This window comes from Cetorhinus maximus, chromosome 1 (genome assembly GCF_964194155.1).
Source record: "Cetorhinus maximus chromosome 1, sCetMax3.hap1.1, whole genome shotgun sequence".
Lineage (NCBI taxonomy): Eukaryota > Metazoa > Chordata > Chondrichthyes > Lamniformes > Cetorhinidae > Cetorhinus > Cetorhinus maximus.
In genome coordinates, this window is record NC_135879.1 from 180,356,922 (window position 1) to 180,383,894 (window position 26,973).

Sequence of the window (26,973 nt, forward strand, 5' to 3'; positions counted from 1 at the left end):
ACCCTGGGCTTTATTAATAGGGGCACAGATTAAAATCAAGGAAGTTACGATAAACTTGTATAACACACTGGTTTGGCCTCAGCTGGAGCATTGCATCGAGTTCATTTCACCACACTTCAGGAAGGATGCGAAGGCAGTGTTAAGAGGGTGTGAGCAGGCTGCAGATAAGATTTACAAGAATGATTCTGGGGATGAGGTTAGGATCTGTAATGCACTCCTAAGAGTGTGTTGCAGGCTGATTCAATCATTGCTTTCAAAAAAGAATTGCATCATTATCTGAAGGGGAAAGATTTGCAGGACAATGGGGAAAAGATTGGGAAGTGGCACTAGGTGAATTTCTCCTGCAGTGAGCTGGCACAGACATGGCAGGCTGAATGGTCTCCTTTAGTGCTGTAACTATTCTATGGTTCTGATTCTACTGTTGTTCTCAGTTTAGTAATTTTTCTCAAGTTTTTAAAAACATTTTTTTCACTTCATTTTTGTTTAACTAGTTTACTATCCTTCTCTCACACTCACTACATCCAAACCTGAATACTAAATCTATCAGATTCATTTCTTTGAACTCTCCAAAGTTAAAAATAATATTGTTCTGTTTATCCCGTAATCTGTTCACATCTACTATTCTGTTAACATCACCTTACAAATAAATACTTAGCTCTGATCATCTCCAACTGAGATCAATTCACCATTCGCTCCATCCCTTTATCTTCTTGCTCACCAGCTGTTCTCTCTTGCGCCAGAAATCATTCTGAGGATTTCTCTTATTTTAGTTCTGTTATCTTAATAAATGCCCATCGCAATTTTTTTCCTACTTGAAAATGACCTTTGAATTATAAATACGTTTTCAGTGCATTTGATAGAACACTTTATGACAGGATTGCTGCATGGTTTTGCACATGACTACACATCTCACCCTTGAGTTGTCAGAACTATAATCAACTGGTAAGAATAAGTTGCAAGAAAGCTGTTTACAGAACTAAACAATTTTTAAAATTCATTCTTGGGATGTGAGCATCACTGCAAAGTCCAGCATTTGTTGTCCATCTCTAGTTGTCATTAAGAAGATGGCGATGAGCCACCTTTCTGAAGTGCTGCGGTCCATGTGGTACACAGACAAGATGCTGTTAGAAATGGAGTTTCAGGATTTTGACCCAGTGACAGTGGAGGAACGGCGATATAGTTCCAAGTCAGGATGGTGTGTGACTTGGAGGGAAACTTGAAGGTGATGGTGTTCCCATGCTTCTGCCACCCTTGTTCTTCTGGCTGGTAGAGTTCACGGGTTTGGAAGGTCCTGTCAACTCTTAGTGAGTTGCTGCAGTGCATATTGTAGATAAGACATGCTGCTGACACTGTGGGCCAGTGGTGGAGGAAGTTAAAGTTTAAGGTGGTGAATGGGGGTGCTGATCAAGCGGATTGCTTTGTCTTGGATAGTGTCGAGTTTCTTGAGTGTTTTTGTAGCTGCACTTATCCAGGCAAGTGGAGAGTATTCCATTAGACTCCTGAATTGTAAATGGTGGATAAGCATTGGGGAGTCAGGAGTTATGTTATTTGCCCCAGAAATCCCAGTCTCTGACCTGCTCTTGTAGTCACAATATTTATATGGCTGGTACAATTATTTTCTGGTCAATGGAACCCCCAGGATGTTGATGGTAGGTATTCAGCGATGGTATTGCTATTGAATATCAAGGGAAGATGCTTAGATTCTGTCTTGTTGGAGATAGCCATTGCCTGGTAATGTGGCTGACTCATAACTTCCCTCTGAAATGGCCCGACAAGCTATTCAGTTGGATCAAACCATCCAGAAAAATTTTCATCAAACTAAAATAAATTTAAGCCCTAAATGTCCAAACTCCAGATCATTATTAAAGAAGACCTTATCAAATTATCTTCGCTTGTGTGTTTGATACAGTGTTTTATTTTGTAAATTAGTTTGACATAATTAATATTTTTTATTTTGATTTCTTCCCTTTAGGACATCTGTGTGTTCTGAAATCACCAAATTTGTCAAAGCTTGTCCTCAATGCAGTTGTAACTGATTGCATCCCTTTATACTCGCTAATAGGATCAACTTTCCCTCCAGAATTCTATTTTCTATGTTATTTTCATTAATACTATGATTTATTTTTCATTCTTAATCAGTGGGCTGAATTTGTGCTGTGTGTTAAGGGCATTGGAATGCATTTACATGTATTTCTATGAAATTCCCCTGTGCAATATTTTGTTGAAAACATTAAGTGGTTTAACGATTAATGCCTTCATTAAAATACAAGGCAGAGGAATTTATTCAAATATATGAATGTATTTACATATTATTGTGCAGTTTCACCCCACGTATTCTTTCCAGTTGTTTCCTTAATGTTCTGTTATATGATCTTCTTATCAATAGCTCTGTTCAGCCTTCTGCTCTCTAGCCGAAGTGTCAGGAAACTCTTCCCCAGTCTTCCCCCATCTTCTTTATTCTTCCTTCATCTGAATATCAGGCAACTGCCTGACGAGGACTGCGCCTTGCCTCCGAACACATATGAGCATACGAATTAGGAGCAGGAGTAGGCCACTTGGCCCCTCGAGCCTGCTCCGCCATTCAATATCATGACTGATCTGATTGTAACCTCAACCCACATTCCTGCCTACCCCCGATAACCTTTCACCCCCTTGTTAATCAAGAATCTATCTAGCTCTGCCTTAAAAACATTCAAAGACTCTGCATCCACCGCCTTTGGAGGAAGAGAGTTCTGAAGACTCACAACCCTCTGAGAAAAAAACTCTCCTAATCTCTGCCTTAAATGTAGATCTTCCAGATAAATGTAGGCCAGATCAGATAAGGATGGCAGATTTCCTGTACTCAAGGACAAAAATGAACCAAATGGCTTTTTATGACAATCTGGTAGTTTCATATTCATCATTAACTTCTGTACAAGAGCCCAGGCTTGCTGAGAGAAGATCACCGGAGAAAAACATTACAGGTGGAATCGTCCCAGATTTGCGCTAAGTGCGGTCACGGGCGGGGAAAACATCGTTTACCCACCGGCCACAATGGTGGCTTCTCATGCAGTGTCGTCCCAAGCCTGCCACATTAGTTATGCACCCACGGGAAACACGCTGTTTTGATGGTGGGTGGGGTCTCATTCGCCTGCCACACTATTACCTTGCCGCTTCATCACACTTGGCGCCACATTTAAAGTGCAGCCGTGTGCACACCTCTCAGTGCTTCCAGCCCACAACTGCTGCACAGAAGACAGGATGGCCCTTAAAGGCAAAAAGAATGCAGCTCCCTGATTTAGTGACGCAACCCTTGTGTGCCTTTTCAATGCTGTGGAGGCTCGCTGTGATGTCCTCTACCCCTGCCCAGGCTGCCGGATGGGCAGCAGCATCCCCAATCCAGCAGGGAAGGTGGTGGCAGCGGTGGTCAGTGCCAATGCCCTGCAAAAGAGGACAGCCACCCAGTGCTGCTACAGGATCCGTTCTGCCAGGGTAAGCCACTCTCCTCATCACTCTCAACTCACACACTCACAAATCCATCACACTCCACAGGGATCTCACACCTCAAAGGACAACACCACTAACACTCACACACTTACCTCACATTTCCAACAGCTTATATCCTCTGGAACTCGTGTCCTCATTCTGCCCATGGATCCACTCACCACACAAACATTCCACGAAGTGCCATGTGTCATGCTCACATTCTCTCTATCTGTTTTCATGCAGGAGAAGCCTGCTCACATCAGCAGGGAGAGGTCCCAGACCCTGGGGGGTGGAGTGGCCCACATTAAGCCCCTCACTCACTTTGAGAAGTGTGCCATCACGCTGACTGGTGAGGACATGGGAGTATCATGCAGAGCTGTTGGAAGCCCTCAACAGAGTGGCTCGTGAGTTGGAGGAGTGCGTCTACCTGCTCTCTGAAGAAGTGGTGCCCACATGTGCATGTATGGAGGTCTCCATGGGGAGGATTGCAGATGCTATAGAGACCCTGGTCCAGCAGAACATGGAAATGTGTGCAGACTTGCACTCCACTGCAAGAGCCATGGGTGAGTTCCTGCAGTGGCAAAGTGAGAGGGAAATGGGGCACCTCGATGTCCCTCCAGGTTCTCTTTCCACTTCAGGAGTCAGGCCGAGGCTCCCGGGCACCTGAAGGGAGGAGGACCGGCCAATGGACGCCCCCTTGGTCATCCACTCAGTAATCTCAGAGGCTGTCCTTTCCCTTCACATCCCCTTTGCCTATGAGACCCTCAGCCTCATCCTCTGTTACCACAGTGGGAGCAGCTGGCCAACGAGTGATTCTGGAGGGAGAAGTGTGTGTGTGGCAGGGCCTTTCGGAGCCTAGTGCAAAAACTCTCCCACATATGTGAAACCTTCCCAGTTCACACTCATCCCAGCGTATTGAGCATTTTGAATGCTGCCTGCTGGGGTTTGCTTTCAGTTGTCCATCTGAGTTGACTTGCATCTCCGCCCACCCACTGATCACACTCCCATGCAGCACCTGATCTCGTCCATCACAACTCTCGTTTCACTTTTGATTTAGACAGCATGGTGGTGATTCAGTTATGCATTCGCTGTGCCGTACTTTCCCCTCCCCCAGTTACCCATTTCCTTTCCCTCATCACACTTGACCCCTCCAGCATCACCTTCCACCTCCCCCCGTGACCTACCAACCACAACCCTTTTCCTTCGGGGATGCCAAGTGAACGTGCACGTTCCCTTCCTTCCTGAAAATATCACCCCCATCCATATTAACCTCCCTGACCTCCTCCTTCCCACCACCAGGGTCCATGTCTGCCTCTGAGTCCCCACCAACCACCCTCGTCATCCCTTCTACCGCTACCATCAAAATCTCATCCTCCCACCCTACTGCCTCACTTTGCCCTCGGTCATTCTCACCTTCCCTCGTTCCATGCCCACCCTCAGTTTGCCCCCCAGGAGGCAGTCATGGACTCATCAGAGCCCTTCCTTGCACGCTCGCCTGGACTTCCCGCACTATGAACCCTTTCCCTCCTCTGGAACCCTTCCCCCCTTGTTACCCTTTCTCCCCTTGGAACCCTTTACCCCCACCCCAGATTCCCCCCGTATTCCTCCCCCGCCTCAGACTGTGCCCTAGCTTAGTCCTTCCCCCTTCTTGACTCCTTCTGCCACCCTTACTTCTTCTGCCACCTTTAGTCCTTCCCCCTGACTCTTTCCTCCAGCCTTACTTCTTCCTCCAGCCTTACTCCTTCCCCTTTTCTGACTCCTTCAGACACCACTACTTCTTCCCCCAGCCTTACTCCTTCTTCCAGGCTTACTCCTTCCCTTTTCCCAACTTCGTTCTCCACCCATACTTCTCCCTCCACTCTTACTCCCTTCCCTCTCTGCACTATGTCCTCCTCCCCTCAATCCCCTCCCAACCTCCCTTCCAACACCTTTGACTTCCCCCGTCTCAACTTCATCCCCCTGACACCTTTGATCCCCCCCTCCCAACCTCACCGCCGACACCTTTGTTCTCAATTCCCAACCTCACCCCCCCAAAATATTTGTTCCCCCCACCCAATCTCACCCCCAACACCTTTGTTTCCCCCCTCCCAACCTCACCCTGACACCTTTGTTCTCCCCTCCCAACCTCACCCCCCGACACCTTCATTCCTCCACTCCCAACCTCAGCTTCCCAACACCTTCGTGCCCCCTTCACTACCTCATTCCCCCAGACATCATTTTTCCCCCCACAACCTCACCCCCCCCAACCCCTGATACCTCTTCCTCTCCTAAATGATCCTAGATCTTCCTCTCTCATCCCCCAGTACATCTTCATCTCCCAAATGCAGCTGGACATTCCTCTCCACCCCCTCAACCATCAACCGTTGTGAGCAGACCCTCAATGGTGATTTTTGAACTGCCGTGAGCTGCTTCGCAGCAGAGTCATGTGCATGAGAATCCACCCAGCATGCCATGGACGTTCCTCCAGTGTGCCATTGCTGTCAGGCTCCAGCATCTTCTGCTCCTCGGATGTCCTTGATGTGAGCAAGGCCCTGATGGGTATATCCCAACTTCTGCACGTCACACTTGTCAAAACGTGTTTTGCGCAGGTGTGTTTTCCCATTGACGTGGGCGGATGATCCAGTGGAGGTTGATGATTCTGGCAGGCTGCCCTTTTAATGATATGCAGATGTATTACAATGAGGTTCTCAAAATTCGATGGTGGGAAACACGGCCCGCCATCGACGGGCTGAGTGGACGATTGCAAACTTGTTTCACGTTGTGAAACTAATTTCTGGCCCTCTTACCATATTGTTCGCTCACGCCGCCAAGCACGCCCGCGCTAATGGGCACGGAAAATTCTGCCCCACGTGCTCATCTGGAAGGGGAAGATCTTCAGAGTAAACGTCTGAGCAAGGTGTAGGCTTCGCTGTAAGGAACCTGCTAATCTCGATGAGAGAATCCCCCACAAATGGTTCAAAATGTGTTCTCTCCATCCACCTCTCAACTCAAGCAGGGCCAGTTAACCTCGTGGATATCTATGCCCCAAGCTACGTTCCACTCCGGAGGCAAAAGACCAGGAGTTTAACACTGCTATCAGCAGAATTATCTTTACCTACTGGGAAATTTCAAGGCAAAAGTGGGCCATCCTGCCTCGGACATCATGGCCTGGAAAGGTAAATGATAATGGACAGAAACTACTTGAGCTTTGCTGCTACCAGAAGCTTTGTATAACTAACATCTTTCAGAATGAACCATGCCGCAAGGTGTCCTAGAGATCTCCAAGATCAGAGAATTGGATCCAGCTGGATCTGGTCAACACCAGATGTGACTCTCTGAATAGTATTCTCAACACACGCAGCTACCACAGTGTTGACTGTGATACAGATCACTCCCTGGTGTGCGCCAGAGTTAGGATGCAAACCTTGAAGCTTTTACATTCAAAGCAGAAATGCCATCCTCATATCAACATCAGCCTTACTGTCTACCCAGATAAAAACCAACGGCTCTTCAATTCGATTGAACAGATAGTCTCCAGCATTCCTGCATAGAGTGCAGGAGCAAAATATTTCAAGACTCCATCTGTAATACCACACTCTCAACTTATGGGAAGCAAGAGTGGAAAAATGCTTACTGGTTTGAATCTAATGTCACTGTAATGGAACCTGTCATCGAAGGCAGGTGGTCCACTGCCATTAATTACAAGAGAGATCTGAGTGAGAAAACTGAATGGTCTAAGAGCTGCTCCAAGTAAAGTCCAACAGACTGCAAGGCAGTGCATCAATGCTTACTGGTTACAACTTTACCAGGATATCCAGATGTCCTTCAACACAATGAATGCTAGGGGTCTGTATGAAGGGATCAAAAATGTAACAGATTCATCAGCAAAGAAAGCAGCTCCATTGAAAACAAAGAAGGAGGGGAGGTCACCACCAACTGCAAGAAACAGTTGGAGAGATGGGTGGAACAGTATCTTGAGTTGTATTCTAGGGAGAACACTGTTACCGAGGAAGTTACAGTCACCATAGGAAAGCCTGCCTGTTATGGTCGAGCTGGATATCGAAGTCACAGTGGAGGAGCTTAGCAAAGCTATTGACTTGCTTGCCATGGGCAAAGTTCCAGGTGATAGTGCCATACTGCCTGACTCATCAAGGACAGGAAACCAGCACACCTGCAGCATCTGCATGAACTTTCCTCTTCGCTGCTGGAGGGAGGGGGCATGGCCCAGGATATTCGTGAGGCAAACGTTGTGACCTCGTATAAGAACAAGGGCAACCGCTGTAATTGCAACAACTATTGAGTTTTCGTCTCTTTACCTTACGAAGGATGTTATTGCCATAGAGGGAGTGCAGTGAAGGTTCACCAGACTTGTTCCCGGGATGGTGGAACTTTCCTATGAATAGATATTGGGGAAACTGGGCCTGTATTCTGTAGAGTCTTGAAGAATTAGAGCTGATCTCATTGAAACCTACAAAATGCTTAAAGGGATGGACAGGGTAGGTGCCCCCTGGGTTGGGGACTTGAGAACCAGGTGACACGATTTCAAAATAAGGGGGAAGCCACTTAGGAACGAAGTGAGGAGAATTTTTTTTTACTCAAAGTGTTGCGAACCTTTGGAATTCTCTACCTCAGAGGGCCGTGGAAGTTCAGTCATTGAGTATGTTTAAAGCAGAGATTGACAGATTTCTAAATACCAATGACATAAAGAGATATGGGGATAGTGTGGGCAAAAGGCATTGAAGAGGATGATCAGTCATGATTGTATTGAATAGCGGAGCTGAATGGCCTACTCCTGCTCCTATGTTCCTATTGCCATGCTGAGCATTATGGGAAAAGTGTTTGCCCATGTTGCCCTTGTCAGACTGAAGATTCTACTGAACGCATCTATCTCAAATCCCAATGTGGTTCAGAACTGGAAGATCTTCAATTGACATGATCTTCTTGGTCTGGCAGCTGCAAGAGCAATGTCATGAAGAAAGGAGACCACAATAGACAACATATTGCCTACATCGTTCTCACTAAGGCATTTGACCATGTAAGAAGAGGAGGTCTATTGAAACTGCAAGAGAAAATTGGCTGCCTGCCGAGGCCTCTCAATGTGAATTCTTCTTTCCATGACAACATGATGGGTAAGGTCAGCTGTGATGGGCACCATCAGAACCATTTGAGACCCACATTGGGGTCAAACAGTGCTGTGTTCTGGCACCGACGCTCTTTGATATGTTTTTCTTTTTGCTGTTGTCAGATGCCTTCAGGTCATGTCTATTTACATATTAGAACTAATGGAAAACTGTTCAGCCCTGAGACCCAAGACAAAGGTGCGCCAAGTCCTCATCAGAGAGTTGCTCTATGCTGACGATACTGTACTAGCATTCCATACTGAAGAACACCTTCAGTGGCAATTGGGAAGACTCTCTCATGCCTGTAAAGAACTTTGGGTTTGACCATCAGCATCAGGAAGACAAAGGTAATGGTTTAGGATGTTGCCATATTGCCATCTATCACCTTGACAATGTGATGCTGGAGGTTGTTGATACCTTCACATATCTCCTCCTCCTTCATGTACCATGTGCTAAGAGGGCATTGGTGACCATGGACTTCCATTGGATTGGTCCATGATTATGTTTGACAAAGTACTGCAATGGTTTGCAGTTGCCTTCTGCAGTATGGCTGACCAAGAAACTCTCTCACTCCTACCGTATGCCATCAGGTATATTGGAAGGATTTACAGACTGATAATCAACCTGATGGCTACATTATGAATACACTCTCCATGCCCATCAAGTCACAAAATGGGACTTGAACCCAGAGCCTCTGGCCCAGAACTAAGGACACTACCACTGTGCCACATGACCTCCCCCCTTCACATGTCTAGGCTCCACAATCATCAGCAATCTGTCACTTAATGCTGAAATTAACATACACATTGCAAGAGCTGCAGCTGTTATGTCCAAGCTGAGTGAGAGAGTATGGACCAACAGCAACCTGACTAAGAACACCAAACTGTGAGTCTACCAAGCCTTGAACAGGCAATTCTAGATTTAGTGATGTGTAATGAGGCAGATTTGATAAGGGAGCTTAAGGTGAAGGAAACCTTAGGAGGAAGTGACCATAATATGATAGAATTTACCCTGCAATTTGAGAGGAAAAAGCTGGAATCAGATGTAACAGTATTACAGTTGAATAAAGGCAACTACGGAGGCATGAGGGAGGAGCTGGCCAGAATTGACTGGGAGATGAGCCTAGCAGGAAAGACAGTGGAACAGCAATGGCAGGAGTTTCTGGGAGTAATTTGGGAGACACAGCAAAAATTCATCCCTAGGAAGAAGAAGCATGCTAAAGGGAGGACGAGGCAACCATGGCTGACAAGGGAAGTCAGGGACAGCATAAAAGCTAAAGAGAAAGCATACAATGCGGCGAAGAGCAGTGGGAAACCAGTGAATTGGGAAGCCTACAAAGACCAACAGAGGACAACTTAAAAAGAAATAAGGAGAGAGAAGATTAAATATGAGGATAAACTAGCCAGTAATATAAAAGAAGATTGCAAGAGTTTTTTTTAGATATATAAAGGGTAAGAGAGAGGCAAAAGTGGACATTGGGCCGCTGGAAAATGACGCTGGAGGAGTAGTAGTAGGGAACAAAGAAATGGTGGAGGAACTGAATAGGTACTTTGCGTCGGTCTTCACAGTGGAAGACACGAGTGACATCCCCAAAGTTCAAGAGAGTCAGGGGGCAGAGGTGAGTATGGTGGCCATTACCAAGGAGAAGGTGCTAGGAAAACTGAAAGGTCTGAAGGTGGATAAATTACCTGGACCAGATGGATTACACCCCAGAGTTCTGAAGGAGATAGCTGAAGAGATAGTGGAGGCATTAGTGGTGATCTTTCAGGAATCACTGGAGTCAGGGAGCGTCCCAGAGGACTGGAAAATTGCTAATGTAACCCCCCTGTTTAAGAAGGGAGTGAGGCAAAAGACGGGAAATTACAGGCCGATTAGCCTGACCTCGGTCGTTGGTAAGATTTTAGAGTCCATTATTAAGGATGAGATTTCAGAATACTTAGAAGTGCATGGTAAAATCGGGTAAAGTCAGCATGGTTTCATCAAGGGGAGGTCATGCCTGACAAATCTGTTAGAATTCTTTGAGGAGGTAACGAGTAGGTTAGACAAAGGAGAGCCAATGGATGCTATTTACGTGGATTTCCAGAAGGCCTTTGACAAGGTGCCGCACAGGAGGCTGCTCAGTAAGATAAGAGCCCATGGTGTTAGAGGGAAGGTACTAGCATGGATAGAAGATTGGCTGTCTGGCAGGGGGCAGAGAGTGGGGATAAGGGGCTCCTTATCTTCGCTGTCTCAGATGTATCCTCGGCATACCTTGGTGGGACAAGGTAACCAACTCAGAGGTCCTGGTGCATGCTAATTCCATCAGCACACTGTGATTGCTAAGCCATCGATATCTGTGCTGCCTTGGGCATGTTCATCAGATGGATGATGGCTGTATACCCAAAGACCTTCTGTATGGCGAATTGGCCACTACAACCTCCTAGGCATCCATACTTCCACTACAATGACACCTGCAAGCGAAATATTTAGATGGCGGACATTGACATTGGCATTGACAACTGGGAGACAGTTGCAGATGGCTGTGACCTCTGGGAGCTGACTGTTTGGAAGGGCATTTGAGGATGTGAGCAGAAACGAAAACCTCAGCTGGCTGAGAGGAGACCCCAGAGAAAACAGAGGCCAGTGCACTTTCCCAGCCCACTGTCTTCTTCTGCAGCAAAGTGGCAGGGACTGCCATGCCAGAGTGGGGCTCCTGAGCCACACTAGGCAATGCTTAACATGGAGTTGCCCACTATGGCACAAAGCATCATCTTACTAGACAGAAGGCTGCCTTCTGAGCATTACTGAGAACATTACTGAGACAAACTTTTTATTCCAGATTAATCTTAAATTCTCCCATCTGCTGTGGTGGAATTTGAATTCATATTCCTGGAGCATTAGTCCAAGCCTCTGGGCTACTTGTCCAGTAACATTACCGTAATACTACCATTTCCTTGTGCCCTGGCAACCCTAGATAATAAATGAAATTACTTGATAGTATTCAAAACTGAGACCTTGAAATAACAGAAACAATAGAAACACTGATTCAAATACGGTAGTACATATCATTGGTAGGCATGTGATTTGAACTCAGACCACAGCACATTTTTTGTTGCCTATTTTATCCTTTGAAGTTTCTGAAAGCTGTGGAATAAGACTAGTGCAGGAGTAATTGGCTTTTATTTCACTGATTTTATGGAATTCCATTAAGAGGAGGAACTTGTAAAAAGACACACATACATCAAAATTATGACTATGAGGGAGTCATCAAGAACTACGTTTGTATACCCTGCCAGACTTCTGCTTCTTTCATGAATTTTGCTGCAGGTGGTTGTTAATTTGCTACGGAATAATTGACTTCAACTTTCCTAATAACCTTCAATTCTTTATTTTTACTATGTTTGCAAAGAGTGTTTTCGTTCCTGTGGAGGTTTGTATTCCTTTGAAAAGCAGAAAGTTACAATTTGGTTAAGGTTTATATTTCCTTAGAAATTTCTGAGTCAAAGGGGAGGGAGAAATTTGCTTAGGCTTTTCCTTAAATGTTATAATGGAAATCAGGTATTCATTATTGATGTAGTTTTGTATTGCTGGTCATAAGTTATCACATAGAGAATGTGTTTCCTTTGTTGACAACATGAGATAAAACGGATCGCATGTTTAGAGAGAAGATTGGTAGATGTTTAGGATTTTAGGTGATTTGATGCCTAACAGGAACTATACAATACCAAGAGGTTATAGGATAGAGCTCACACGATAGAGATAGTGAGACTCATTGGGAAAAACTAAAGAACCATAGATATTACAGCAGTAGGGCACTAAACTCACCATACCTGTGCCAGTCTGTCGAACTCTTCAACATGGACTATGGTTAGGCCTCAATCAGAGTACATTGTCCAATTCTGGGCAGCACACTTTAGGAAGGATGTCCTGGCCTTGGAGAGAGTGCAGATAAAATTTATTAGAACGGCACCACGAATTAGGAAATTCAGTTATGTGGAGGGCCTAGAGGAACTAGGATGGTTCTCCTTGGACACAAATTTAAGATAATTGGGAAAAGAACCAGAGGGCACATGAGAATATTTTTCACAAGATGATCTGGAATGCACTGCCTAAGTAGGTGCTGCAAGCAGATTCAATAGGAAATTCAAAAAGGAAATTGGATGTATACTTCAAAAGGGAAAATTTGGAGGGCTATGAGAAAGGAGCAGGAGAGTGGAACTGATTGGACGTCTCTTTCAAAGAGCCAGGACAGGCATGATGGGTTGAATGGCTTCATTCTATGATTCATTACTGCATAATTGTGATTGTTTTGAATGAAGATAGCGACTGGATAACAATAACACCAGTTGCAGCTCCAGCGACCACCACGGTAACCTAACTAAAAAATAGTTAGCAAATATCCATCTTAAGAAACATAAAAAATAAGAGCAGGAGTAGGCCATACAGCCTCTCAAGTCTGCTCTGCCATTCAGTAAGATCATGGCTGATCTGATCTTGACCTCAACTCCATTTTCCTGCCTGTACCCTATAACCCTTGATTCACTTATAGTTTAAGAATCTCAGCCTTGAATATATTCAGCCTCCACACTTCCTGCAAAAGAGAATTCAAAAGATTCACAATCCTTTGAGAGAAATGATAAGATCACAAGAAAGAAGAGCAGGAGTAGGCCATTCAGCCCTCCGAGCCTGCTCTGCCATTCAATAAGATCATGTCTGAACAGATTGTGGCCTTAACTCCACTTTCCTGCCTGTTCCCCATAACCCTTAACTCCCCTGTCAAACAAAGACCTGTCTAACTCAGCCTTGAATATATTCAATGGTCCAGCCTCCACTGCTCTCTGTGGAAGAGAATTCCAAAGATGAACGATCCTCTGAGAAAAGAAATTCCCTCTCATCTCCATCTTAAATGGGACACCCCATATTTTTAAACTGTGCCCCCTAGTTCTAGATTCCTGTCATGAGAGGAAACATACTGCCAGCAACTACCTTATCAAGCCCCATTAGAATCTTATATGTTTCAATGGGCGGAATCATCCCAGGTTTGCACTAAGTGCGGTAGCGGGCGGGAAAAAGGACGTTTTACCCGTTGGCCGCAATAGCAGATTTTCGCGCTGTTTCATCCCATTCTCACCTCATTAATTATGCAACACAGGAAACACATCGTCTCACTGGCGGGAAGCCTCAGATTCGCCATATTTAAACTTCAGCCACATACACATTATCAATGCTTGCAGCCCTGATCTGTTCCAGTGAAGACACGGTCCCAAAAGCCAAGAAGAGTGCAGCCCCCATTTCAGTGACAGATCCCTGGGGCACCTTCTGGACACCGTGGAGGCCCACCATGGTGTCCTCTAACACCGCTCTGGCCGCAGGAAGTCTACCTACTCTGGCTTGGGAGGCGGTGGCAGGAGTGGTCAGTGCCAATGCTGCAATTAGGAGGTCGGCCATCCAATGCAGAAAATGGATGAATGATCTCATCCATCTCGCCTGGGTAAGGCAACTGTTTCATTACTCTAAATTCACACCCTCACAAGCCCATCACACGTTCACTGTCATTTCACTCAATGCCAGCTCAAGGGATATCATCACTCACTCTCTCACATGCATCCTCACATCCCCATCTGGCCTCAACTCCTCTGGAGACTGCCTCCTCAGCCCTCACTACCTTGAGGGCACTTGCACAAATCAACATGTGTCCCTACACATACTGGGATACCCCCTTCCCAAGTACAGCCCCCACCCTGCAGCCTCTTCCCTTGCCTGAGGCTACCTCCCCCTTCCCCAAGCAAGCCCTAGCCCTGCAGCTATTGAAAAGCTACCCCCACCTTACAGCAGGTCTGGTAGGTAGAGACATTACCATGAGCCCCCCTAAAGTGTTGTGGTGCTGTCTGTGAAGCCTGGCACTGATGACTACAAGTGCTGCCCAAAGCAAGGCAGGCAAACAAATCTCAAAGTTCCAAGCAAAGTGCAGCTCGCCAGGTGCATGCTGCTTATGTTTTTTTTATTCATTCACAGGACGTGGGTGCCACTGGCTAGGCCAGCATTTATTGCCCATCCCTAATTGCCCTTGAGAAACTGAGTGGCTTGCTAGGCCATTTCAGAGGGTGTTTAAGAGTCAACCACATTGCTGCGGATCTGGAATTACATAAAGGCAGATTTCCTTCCCTAAGGGACATTTGTGAACCAGATGGGTTTTTACAACAATCAGCAATGCTTTCCTGGTCATCATTAAACTTTTAATTCCAGACTTTTATTGGATTCAAATTCCACCATCTGCCATGGCGGGATTCAAACCTAGGTCCCGAGAGCATTACCCTGGGTGTCTGGATCACTAGTCAAGTGACAATACCCCCACACCACCACCTCCCCAGTTGTGAAACACGTTGGCGTGCAATCATGCTGACGTGCGTGGCTGATCCAGCCTGGGGGGGGGCGATGATTCCAGTGAGCAGTGCTTATAATGAGATGCTAAAAGTATTGCAATTAGGCTCCTGACATACAACGATGGGAAACGCCATGGACGGGTGGAGCGGATGATCACAAACTGGTTTCACAATGGCGTGAAACTGATTTTTGGATTTCTCGGTATATTGTCCTCCTCCGCTCACCATGACATCCAACACTAACCGGGCTGGAAAATTCCATCCAATAAGGTCACTTCTCATTCTTCTAAATTCCAATGAGTATAGGCTCAACCTGCTCAGCCTTTCCTCATAAGACAGCCCCTTCATCCCAGAATCAGTCTACTTGAACCTTGTCTAAGCTGCATCCAATGCAAATACATCCTTCCTGAAGGAAGGATATCTAAACAGTGCATAGTCCTCCAAGTGTGATCTCACCACTCTTTCAGCTTTAGCAACACTTCCCTACTTTTTATTCCATCCCCTTGCAATAAAGGCCAACATTCCATTTGCCTTCCTAATTATTTGCTCTACCTGCATGCTGACTTTGTGTAATTCATGTACAAGGACACTCAGATCCTTCTGTACTGCAGCATTCTGCAATCCCCCTCCATTTAAATAATATTATGCTTTTCTATTCTTCCTGCCAAAGTGGACAAACTCACATTTTTCTACATTATACTTGATCTGCCAATTTTTGGTCTACTCACTTAACATTTCTATATCCCTTTCCAGACTCTTTGTATCCTCCTCACAACTTGCTTTCCTACCTGTCTTTGTACTAGCAAATTTGGCTACAATACAGTCTGTCTCATCATCCAAATGATGAACATAGATTGTAAATAGTTGAGGCCCCAGCACTGATCCCTACAGCACCCCACCAGTTACAGTTTGCTAACCTGAATGAACCCATTCATCCCAACTCCTTGGGTGGAATTTAATAGATGTGCGCTGTTCCCAATGGTGGAACTGTAAATGGGCGCCACATCTGCTTTAGTGTCAAGAGCCAGCACCCAACTAATTCTTATGAAAATGCATGGCGGGGTGGTTTCCATTGGATGATCCCACCATCAATCTGGGCAGGGACCTTGAAATGCGCAGGAAACTGTGAGTTCTGCAAAATACATGAGTCATGAGAGCTACTTGGGAAAAGAGCACAGACCTGCATGATTCTTTGCCTGTGGTCGCAAACCAGTTGTACGTTTAGAGAGTGGAATCCCTGATGGTTCGCATGTGCTGCTGGCTGTGCCCAGGGAGCTCTAATGACAACGTGAGTGCAGTCAATTGCCCCTTGTACTCTAGGGAAACAAGTGATGGCTGTGAAGCCCATTGGCTTGGCTCTCTGTATGTCTCATCTGTGGCAAACCTGATGAACTCAGTGGCATGACAGAAGAGGGCATTAGTCACCTCTTTTATGTACCTGTGTGTGGCAGCCTGTGAAATGCCAAATGTCACCCATGGAGCTCTAGAAACAGCTGGTGGTGAAAAAGTTCAGCACCGCAGTAACTTTGAGGGCCACTGGCATGGAGTTCCCGCTAAATCCATCTGGTTGTGAGTCTTGCTGCAGAATCCTGCAGATTTTGGTGACCACTTTCCCGGCCATCCTCAGGCATCCCTGGCATCGTCTCTTGGACATGTGAAGGTAGTTTGTCTATGCCCTGAAGATGCATTGCCACGCCAGTGACCTTCTTCTCCTATGCCTTCCCTGGATGGCTGCCTTCTGACCAGCTACCCTCTCTGGTGCTGCCTGCTGCTGGTCTTGCTACCTCAGTAGTTGACTGGCAAGAGCCCCCCTTTGTTGCAACTTCTCCTCCCGCTCCTGAGGTTGTAGGAAGTTTGGGTGTATGAGACCTACAGCTATGCCACCAAGTGAACTGTTTAATAAAAAGTGGACAGTGATATGAGACCATGTGTGTCCATGGGCTTTGTCCATACAGCTGCTGAGCTGTTAGATTTTTTACTCCTATTGTCCACACCCAAAACTCCAACCGCCCTACACTGACCTTTTCTCCACTTGAATCTGCACTTCTAGCAGCTACAAGCACATTTTTGAAAATGGCCAGCTATAGATTTCATGTGATCCTTGCTTTGCAACCCGTGCCCCCCCACATCATCCTTCATCCTCCCAACATCACAGTGCAGCTTTCCTCTGTAACTCTTGCACCTCCCCCATCACCCTGGACCCTGTCATCATGCCATCTCTCCCCCTCTAAGCCTACCCCCATCTCTGTCGAGATTCCTCCTCTGTTCCTAGACCTTCCTCACATCAAAGCTGGAGTTTCCGTGACCTGCCCTATGAGATCTTTACATATTCCTGTCTCAGACTAGATATGCACCCCCCCCGAACTGGATCAAACTCACTACTGTAACTGTGAACGTTCTCTCTGCCAACAAGCACCATGACTTTTACACGCGGGACACACATGTGGACAGTCCTGACCCTGCCTTTTATCCCCTCATTTTGTTTAGCTACGCAGGCTGGACCCTTCCCCCTATCTACACCCAAGATGCCCTTCCCACTGCTCACACCCTTCACTGTCACTGGTCAAAATCCTGGAACTCCCTTCCTAACAGCACTGTGGGCGTACCCACACCACGTGGACAGCAACGGTTCAAGAAGGCAGCTCACCACCACCTTCTCAAGGGCAATTAAGGATGGGCAACAAATGCTGGCCTAGCCAGCTACGCCCACATCCCATAAATTAATTAAAAAAATCTTCCATGCCCAACTCCCATCTTGTGCCTTTTCCTGGAACCCTGTTCCATGCCCCCACTTGAACATCACCCCACACCTCTCTCATCCCTGACTTGCCCTTGCTGGTCCCGACACACCGTTCAAGCTGCCATTCTCCTGCTCTGCTCCCTTGCGCCACACTGTTCAACAAAGACAACCATTCAGTTGAGACACAACTGCACAAACCTGATTTGGTGCATGGCACCTTTAAACAAATTTGAACCGTGTGCCGCAAGTTTCCATCAGCTGCTGACTTAAACTTGAAGGCAGGACTTAATTTCAAAAAGTTTTAAGATAATGAGTATTCATGGCATGCAAATGTAGTACAAATAGGAACCTGCCATTGGGCAGCGTGAGGCCTGACCAACCACTGCCAGGCCACTGACTTAACTTTTCAATCTGAATCCGCTGTCGTGATTTCAACATTTTGGTTCCTCCTGATTAACTCAGCTGGCCAGCCACATATCCCACCCCCAGAGTCTTCATTAAATTCTGCCCTCTGTTTCCTGCTCATTAGTAAATCCTCTTTCCATGCTAATATATCACCCGCAGCACGATGAGCCCTTATCGTGTGTAGTAACATTTTATGTGGCTCTTTATCAAATGCCTTTTGAAAATCCAAGCACGCTACATCTACTGGTTCCTCTTTATCCTGCTTGTTACATCCTCAAAGAAGTCGAATAAAATTTATCAAACATGATTCCCCTTTCACAAAGCCATACTGACATTGCCCTGTTGTATTATGATTTTCTAAATGTCCATACGACATCCTCAATGTTCAATGGCATTACCATCACTGAATCCCCCACTATCAACATCTAGGTTAGGAATCGTGCGATGATTAACTCACCTCCTGACTCCGCAAAGGCTGTCCACTATCTACAAGACACAAATCAGGAGTGTGATGGAAAACTCTCCACTTGCCTGTATGAGTCCAGCTCCCACAACACTGAAGAAGCTGGACACCATCCAGGACAAAGCAGCCCGCTTGATTTTCACCACATCCACAAACATTCACTTCCTCCACCACTGATGCACAGTAGCAGCGGTGTGTACCATCTACAAGATGCACTGCAGAAATTCACCAAGGTTCCTTAGGCAGTACCTTCCAAACCCACGACCACTACCATCTAGAAGGACAAGAGCAGCAGATAGATGGGAACACCACCACCTGGAAGTTCCCCTCCAAGTCACTCACCATCCTGACTTGGAAATATTGCAGTTCATTCACTGTCGCTGGGTCAAAACCCTGGAACTCCCTTCCTACACCACATGGACTGCAGTGGTTCAAAAAGGCAGCTGACCACCACCTTCTCAAGGGCAACTATGGATGGGCAATAAATGCTGGCCCAGCCAGCAAAGCCCACATCCCATGAATGAATAAAAAAAAGGGGCAGGATTTTAGCTCTGCAGTCGGGTGCGATTGATGGGCCCGGCATCGGCCGGGGTACAGACCGCTGACCGTGATCTTCCCCGGACCATGAATTCTTGCTGGCTGGCCATTAACGGCCAGCCAGCATGAGCGTGTACTGAAATGCTCAGTGTTGCCTGGGTGAAAGTGGGAGGAGAGTGAGCGCCGAAGTCAGTGTGGGCACAGGAGAGCACTCACAGAAAGCTTCCTGAAGGCAGAGAGCTGCCTCAGGGAGCTGAAGACCTGAACAACCTAAAATATAGGTCACAGAAACCAGAAAAAAGTGTCCAAGTTTCATAATCAGTCACCTGAAAATGTAGATAATGAAAGTGCTGTCCACAGAAATTTATTTTAATTTTAATTTATTACGGAAACCTCATCCCGCCCGTGGATGAGGTTTCATGAAAAATGCAAAGGCCATCTGGCCGATTCGCCCGGCCGCCTAGTGTAATGTTGGACGGGCAATGAAAAATCTCATTCAATTGCGCTGTTTATGGTTATAATTGCCCTCTGAATATCGCCTTAACATCGGGATGCTTGCCCGACATCATCACATGCCATTTTACGCTCGAGCAGGTCAGGCATGCGCCCGCCCACTCAGCGAAAAGTTCTGCCCATGGGCTCCAGCATTTTTCCAAAGGCAGATGTTGTGCTAACTGGCCTATGGTTTCATGTTTTCTGTCTCCCTCCTTCTTGAATGGTGGTATTACATTTGCAGTTTTCCAATCCACTGGGACCTTTCCAAAATTTAGGGAATTTTGGAAGATTACAACCAATGCATCCTTCTGCAGCCACTTCCTTTAAGATCCAGGGATGCAGGACATCAGGTCCAAAGAGCCTTTGGTCCCATTAGTTTTCTTTGTACTTTTTCTCTAGTGATCGTGATTGTTTTATCTTCCTCCCCTCCTTGTTAAAATTAATGTTGGGAATGACGTAAGTAAGGCAAATACCAAAGCGTTAATTGAAAAAAAAAGCTGATTTTGAGGTGATGAGAATGGAACTAAAGAAATATCGACTGTTCTGACAAACAACGAATAGAACAACAGTGGGAAATATTTAAAACAGTGATGAGTAGAGCCTAGGAGAAATATATTCTGCTGAAAAAAAGATCAAAATAGCCAATAATAAGATACCATGCATGAATAAATAAATAAGGGCAAGATTAAAACAAAAATACAAAGGCATACATTATATACATAAGCAACAAAGGAATGAATGCCAAAAGGGAATACAAAAAGACGACAAAGTATAAAAAAAATTAGAGAAGCAAAGAGGACTACAGACATAAATTATCAAAGATTTTTAAAATAAACAGTGAGGTATTCAATAGGCACAATTTGGACCTTTCCATTGGTAGCTTCACTAAAAGACATGTCATTAAGATCTTTCCATGCATTTCATGAGGTTGTTGCTTTTGCATTAATGACCATTAAACTTACCATACAAAGTTAAATTTATTAAATAATAATGTCACCATTGGCTGTCCCTTGATTCAAGGATGACGTCTACTCAGGAGCATGGGTTTCTGCCATGGGTCTTTTTGTGACTGAACAGGCTGAATCTCGCTCTGCATATCTTTGGGCAATGGGCTGGGACGCCCACGAGGGAATGGGATTTGGAGTACAGGATTTGCTTGCTGTGTATCTTTGGTGGTCAGTTTAGTTTTGGCATGGAAGCAGCCAAGTTAAGAAGTTTTCCATCCTGGCTGTATTTAATACATCAGATGTTAATTGATCTTTGATGAGGTGAATAGCCACTGTAAGATAGATTGTAAATAATATGGAGGTTATTACACAGCCTTGCTTAACTCCAGTCCGGATTTAGAAGGCGTCTGTTTCAAATCTTCTAATCAATACTGTTACAGTCATATCATCATGAAGCAATTGCAGGACTGTGATGAAATTTCTTGGACATCTAAATCTTTGGAGCACAATCCACAGTGCATTACAATTTACTGAGTGAAATTAATAATGTAAGTATCCTTTTAACAACATGATCATTGTTAGAGATTGGCAATTACTTTTCTGGCCCAGAAAGTGAACAAATAAAGCTATGGAGTCTCAGAATCACAGAATCACAGAAATTTGGCCGTGAAGAAGGAGGCCATTCAGCCCATCAGTCTGCACCAGATCTCCAAATTAGCATTTCACCTAGTGACATTCCCCTGCCGTCTCCATACACATTTCTTCAGGTTGTGATTGTGGTTGGAAATTTTACATTTTATTTATTTTTTTTCTATTTTTCCTTTCTGTTTCTTTTTTTCTCCCAATCCACTATTTCTTTGCTTCTCTATTCCTTTTTCTGCACCTGATTTGGTATTTAATTCGCCCACTGTAATTTACCCTCCTTCTCCATCCTACCTCTTTATTTCTCAGTCCTTTAATCTCATTGGTTAAGCAGGTATATGGTTGGTCCTGTCTTTCACCATGGTTCCAGGGACTCTGTTGCTCTCACCACACTGTTATCAACTTGCAGTTCCAGCAGCATACAGGGCAAAACATTTTTTTAGCAGAATGGTGTGGGTAAAATTCCAAGTATATGAGCATGCCTTGCTGAGATGCCCTGCTCCAGCAAATTCTAGCCTATTAAACCTGGCGATTAGGCATTTCATTTACAAATGGATTTCTGAATGACTAAGTGTGAGGTGGTTCATTTTGGTAGGAATAATAAGGAAGCCAAATAATAAGCAGACCTGCTACTCCTTGGAAAATAGGAGTTCAAATGAGATAGAGGAGTAAAGGGATCTCAAATACACAAAACACTACAAATAGTCACACAAGTTAATAAGGCCATTTAAAAAAAACAAACCAAACACTGAGGTTCAATTTTGAAGGATAGAATTGAAAAACAAAGGCAATATATTAAACTTGTATGAATTATTGATTAGACCACATTTGGAATAATGTGGACAGTTCTGGTGTCCATGTTATAAAAATAATATGGAGGCACTAGAGATGATGCAGAAATGATTTACAAGAATGATATCAGAACTGAGGTTATGCCTGTTAGAAAAGCCGTTCTTTTATCTAGCAAAGAGGATGCCGAGGAATGGCCTGATAGAAGTCTTTAAGATTTTGAAAGGGTTTGATGGGGTAGACATAAGTTGAAGAAATTTCCACTTGGGGGAGAGATCAAAACTAAAGATCATAAATATATGATGGTCACCAATAAATCCAATAGGGAATTCAGGGGGAACCTTTTTACTCAGAGAGTGGTTACAATGTGGACCTTGTCACCACAAGGAACAATTGAGGCAAATAGCACAGATACATTTACAGAGAAGCTAGATAAACACGCAAGGGAGAGAGGAATAGAAGCTATGCCGCAATAGTTAAATGAAAAGGGGTTGGAGTAGGATCTTTTATTCTTTATTCTTTCTGGGATGTAGGTGTCGCTGGCACAGCCAGCATTTGTTGCCCCTCCCTAATTGTCCTTGAACTGACCTTGCTAAGTCATTTCAGAGGGCAGTTAAGAGTCAACCACATTGCTGTGGGTCTGGAGTCACATGTAGGCCAATGGGTTTTTATGACAATCGATGACAGCTTCATGGTCATCATTACTGAGACTAGCTTTATATTCCAGATTTTTATTAACTGAATTCAAATTCCACTAGCTGCCATGGTGGGATTTCAACCCATGTCCCCAAAGCATTAGGCTGGGTCTCTGGATCACTAGTCCAGTGACATTACCACTATGCCACCATGCTCATGCAGAGAATAAACACTGGCATGGACATATTGTGCCAAATGGTCTGTTTCTGTGCTGTAAATTCACTGTAATTTTATATGCATTTCCACTTTCAGCCATGTATCAGTATTCCCAGATCTATTAGTCCCTTGTTCATTTGGTTTGATGCATTCCAAGAAATAGTTGAACCCCTTATTCTTGCTATTGAATTAAATCACCTCACGCTTTGCTATGTTGAATTTTATTTAACATTTATCTGCAAGCCTATTTATGCCCTCTTGTATTTTGGTGCAGTCTTCCACATTATTAGCAATGCCTGAATTTGGCAGTTCTTGCAAATTTTTGACTTTGTGGGCTGAATTTTACCTCAGCCTCTGGGATCCCAGTGTCAAGTCGAAAAGCAGGTCCCAAGCCCATACTTGCTGGCAATGGCACTGGCTTGACAATTTTACCACAGACGGCCGACAAATTGTCTGCCTACTGGCACATCATCTGATTAGAAAACTGCATGGTTGGATCATCTTTCCTCACAGGTTTTTGTGCCTGAAAAGAATGTAAATAAGTTGTAAACTATGTATTAATCCTTGAAATGCCTGTCCTTCGCAATTTCATAGGAACATAGAACTTTGGAGCAGGAGTAGGCAGGCCATTTGGCACTTGGAGCCTGCTTTGCCAATCAGCAAGATCATGGCTGATCTGGTTATGGTGTTAACTCCATTTTCCTCTCTGACCCCCATAGCCCTTGAATCCCTTGTCTATCAAAAATCTCTCTAACTCTGCTCTGCCTTGAATATATTCAGTGACCCAGCTTCCACTGCTTGCAGGGGAGAACATTCCACATACTAACTACCGTCTGAGAGAAAAGATTTCTCCTCATGTCCGTATTAAAAGGGAGTTTATTTTAATTAATTTTATTTTACTTCAATTTATTTTAATCCTTTGTTTAGATTTAAGACCCTTGTTTCAGATTAAACTACATCACTTTCAAACTTAATTTGAAATATTATGGTTCTCTTCCCTAAAGGCTATTTTACGAGATTATTAATTAGCTCTTTCTCATTGCACAATACCAAACCTAAAACAACCCACTCTCTAGTTGGTTCCTCAACATACTGTTCTAGAAAACCATCTTGTATACATTCCAGGAATTCATCCCCCACAGCATTAATGCTAATGTGGATTACCGAGTCCTAATGTAGATTGAAATCCCCCATGATTACTGCATCACCTTGTTGCACGTACTTCTAATTTATACTAAAACCTATATTGGTAATGGCATACAGCTTTAAGTTTAATTTATATTTGTATTTTTTGTGTTAAGAAAGGTGAAACCAGGTTTCAGTTTCATTTAGAGGATCTTGTGAGCTGGTTGCTGGGAAGTCTGGGGCCCTGTTTGTATACATGCATTTTTAATGAGGTTTTATGACTCTTGAAGTGGAGAGATAGGTTACCAAGGCGTTAGTAGTTTAATGTTGAAATAGTTGAAATAGAGAAAAACTGAGCTGTTGTCTAGCAATAAGGGTCCAGAGACACATCAGAAAGACAGGGAAACACAGAAGCATGCTCAGTTAGTGTGTGTATACCAGAGAGTACAGGCAGAAGGTCTAATCTCTCTAATAAGAAATCCTGCAAGCCTGCTGGGCAACTCATGTGTTTGAAATTGAAGCAATAGTGAGTTTAGACTGCAGTTTTTGGGTTCCTCAGGGAGCGATACCAGCTGAAGAAAAGTATATAGTGAATGGTCAGAAGTCTGCCTGAAGAAAACCTTTTGAAACTGAGCTAACCCAAGCAAGAAACCTTGGTGTTGTGACAGTAGTAAATCTTCACTGGGGTCTGTAAGAGCTGCTATGACACAGCAGTTGGTAAAGGCTGAGTTGTTTAAACACCGGAGGGAAACTTGAACAACTGTCATAACCTATATTTTCAATTGGTATGTTTGAGATGCAGCTCTGAATTCAGGAATAAAATCACCGAGCCTCAAGGGGTTTTTATATAAAACTAAATGAATATTTATTAATTTAACAACAAATTAAACACATACACATGCCTACAAATTATTACCATAAAAACTTTTAGACAAATCCCCAAATTAATCACTCCCAGGTAAACCTTCACCAAGGCAACACTAACCCATAGACTTTAAACAGACACCAGGCAAAGCACATTTGACCTTACAAATTTAAAATGAGGTCCATTTCAATTTGGTCCCTTCGCAGACACAATTGTAGGCTTACAGGCTGGTTAGATCTTAAATGCCTCTGACTCAAACACACAAACTCCTTTCTGTTTATACCTAGCTTCCCCTTTGAATGTAAATTTACACTTTACCTTCTACTCCTTACGTTTATCTAATTAACATCTCAAAATTACTATACATCAAAACAACCAGACCAGCTAGCTTTAATCCAATCGAACATGATGGACATTTGCAAGGGCTGAGGCCCCTCCACTTCTACCTTCTTGATCCCCATACCTGCCTCATTCACAGTCACATGCTCCTATCTATGACCATGGACCAAACCAAACGACCCTATCTTAAGTGGTGTGACCTCCTCCTGGAACAAAATATCCAGATAATTTTCCACCTCCCTGATATGTTGCAGTGTCTGCAACTCAGCCTCCAGCTCAATGACACTGAGCTGAAGTTCCTCCAGCTGCAGACACTTACTGCAGATGTGTTTGCCTTAGATCACACGTGTCCATGAGCTCCCACATTCTGCAGCCGCCACACATTATCCGCCCTGCCATGTTTATAGTGTTTAATTAATTAATTATTTCACTGATTAAACTTTAATTGATGTCTCTAGCATTGCCTGTTCTTATGATCATTTCAAAAAATGTTCTATTTATTGTGATTGAAGTTAAGATCAACAGGAAATACTCACCAGCCAATCTAATAAGTTTTATTGATAAACCTTAATGCTATCACTAATGAAACCTTACAATTACTAAAATTACCCAAGTTTTGAAAGATATCTGATGTTTGAAAGAAAAGACCGACACTGAGGCTGGAATTTTCCACCCCCATTGGTGTCAGGTGTCATGGCGTGCAAGAAGGCCAAAAATCAGTTTTATGGCATCGTGAAACAAGTTTGTGATCGTCCGCTTCGCCCGTCAATGGCCTTTCACGCCATCCAACGTTGGCCTAATTTCAAGCATTTGCATCTCATCAGAATTATTCCCCTATGTCTAATTTACCACTCATGTCAGTGGGAAAACATGTCTTGACAAGTGTGGCATGCAGAAGTTGGGACTTAGCGTAAGGGCCTTGCCCACATCATGGACATCCGAGGAGCAGAAGATGCTGGAGCCTGACAGCTATTGGACCCTGGAGGAACATATGCACTGCATGCTGGGTAGCTGTGCTGCAAAGCAGCTCATGGAAGGTGGAAAGTCTCCGTTAATGTCTGGGGTCTTCTTTGGGGCATCAGGGCCTTGTGCGGCTGATCATCGAGGAGGTGGAGAGGAAGGTCCAGCTGTGAGCGGGAGAGGAAGGGGTACTGGGGTGAGGGTGGGGATGGGAGAGGAAAGTCTAGGTTTGATTAGGAGAAGAAGGTGCACCCAGTGGTGGGGGGTGGTGTTGTGGGGAGGTGAGATTGAAGGGAGCGACAAAAGTGTTGGGGGGCGCTGAGGTGTAGGGGTGAGGACACTGGGGGAGGACAATGTAACTGGGGAGAATGCGGCAACTGGGGAGGTAAGTGTAAAGGTGGAGGAAGGTGTAAGGGAAGGAGTTTGGAATGGCGAAGGAGCTCGGTGGGGGGAAGGACTTTGTGGGGGAGAAAGGAGTTCGGAGAGGGGAAGAAGTCTGGGGGAGGAAGGAGTCTGGAGAGAGGAAGGAGTAAGGATGAGGGAGGGAGTGAAGTGTGGGGGGATGTCCAGGTGAACATGCAAGGGAGGGGTCTGTGGATTTAATGACTGTCTCCTGGGAAGCGAACTGAGGGTGGGTGTGATAGGAGGGAATGGTGAGTATGAGAGGGGTCAGAGGGAGCCAGAACGGTGGGAGGGTGAGGGTGCATCTGTAATGGTAGAAGGGATGGCAAAGGTGGCTGGTGGGGACTCAGAGGCACTCACGAACCCTGGAGGTGGGAAGGGGGAGGTCAGAGAGGTCAATGTGGATGGGGTTGGGATTCTCAGGAAGGTAAGGAATATTCACATTCATCTGGACAACCTAGAAAAAGAAGGATTCTGGTTGCTAGG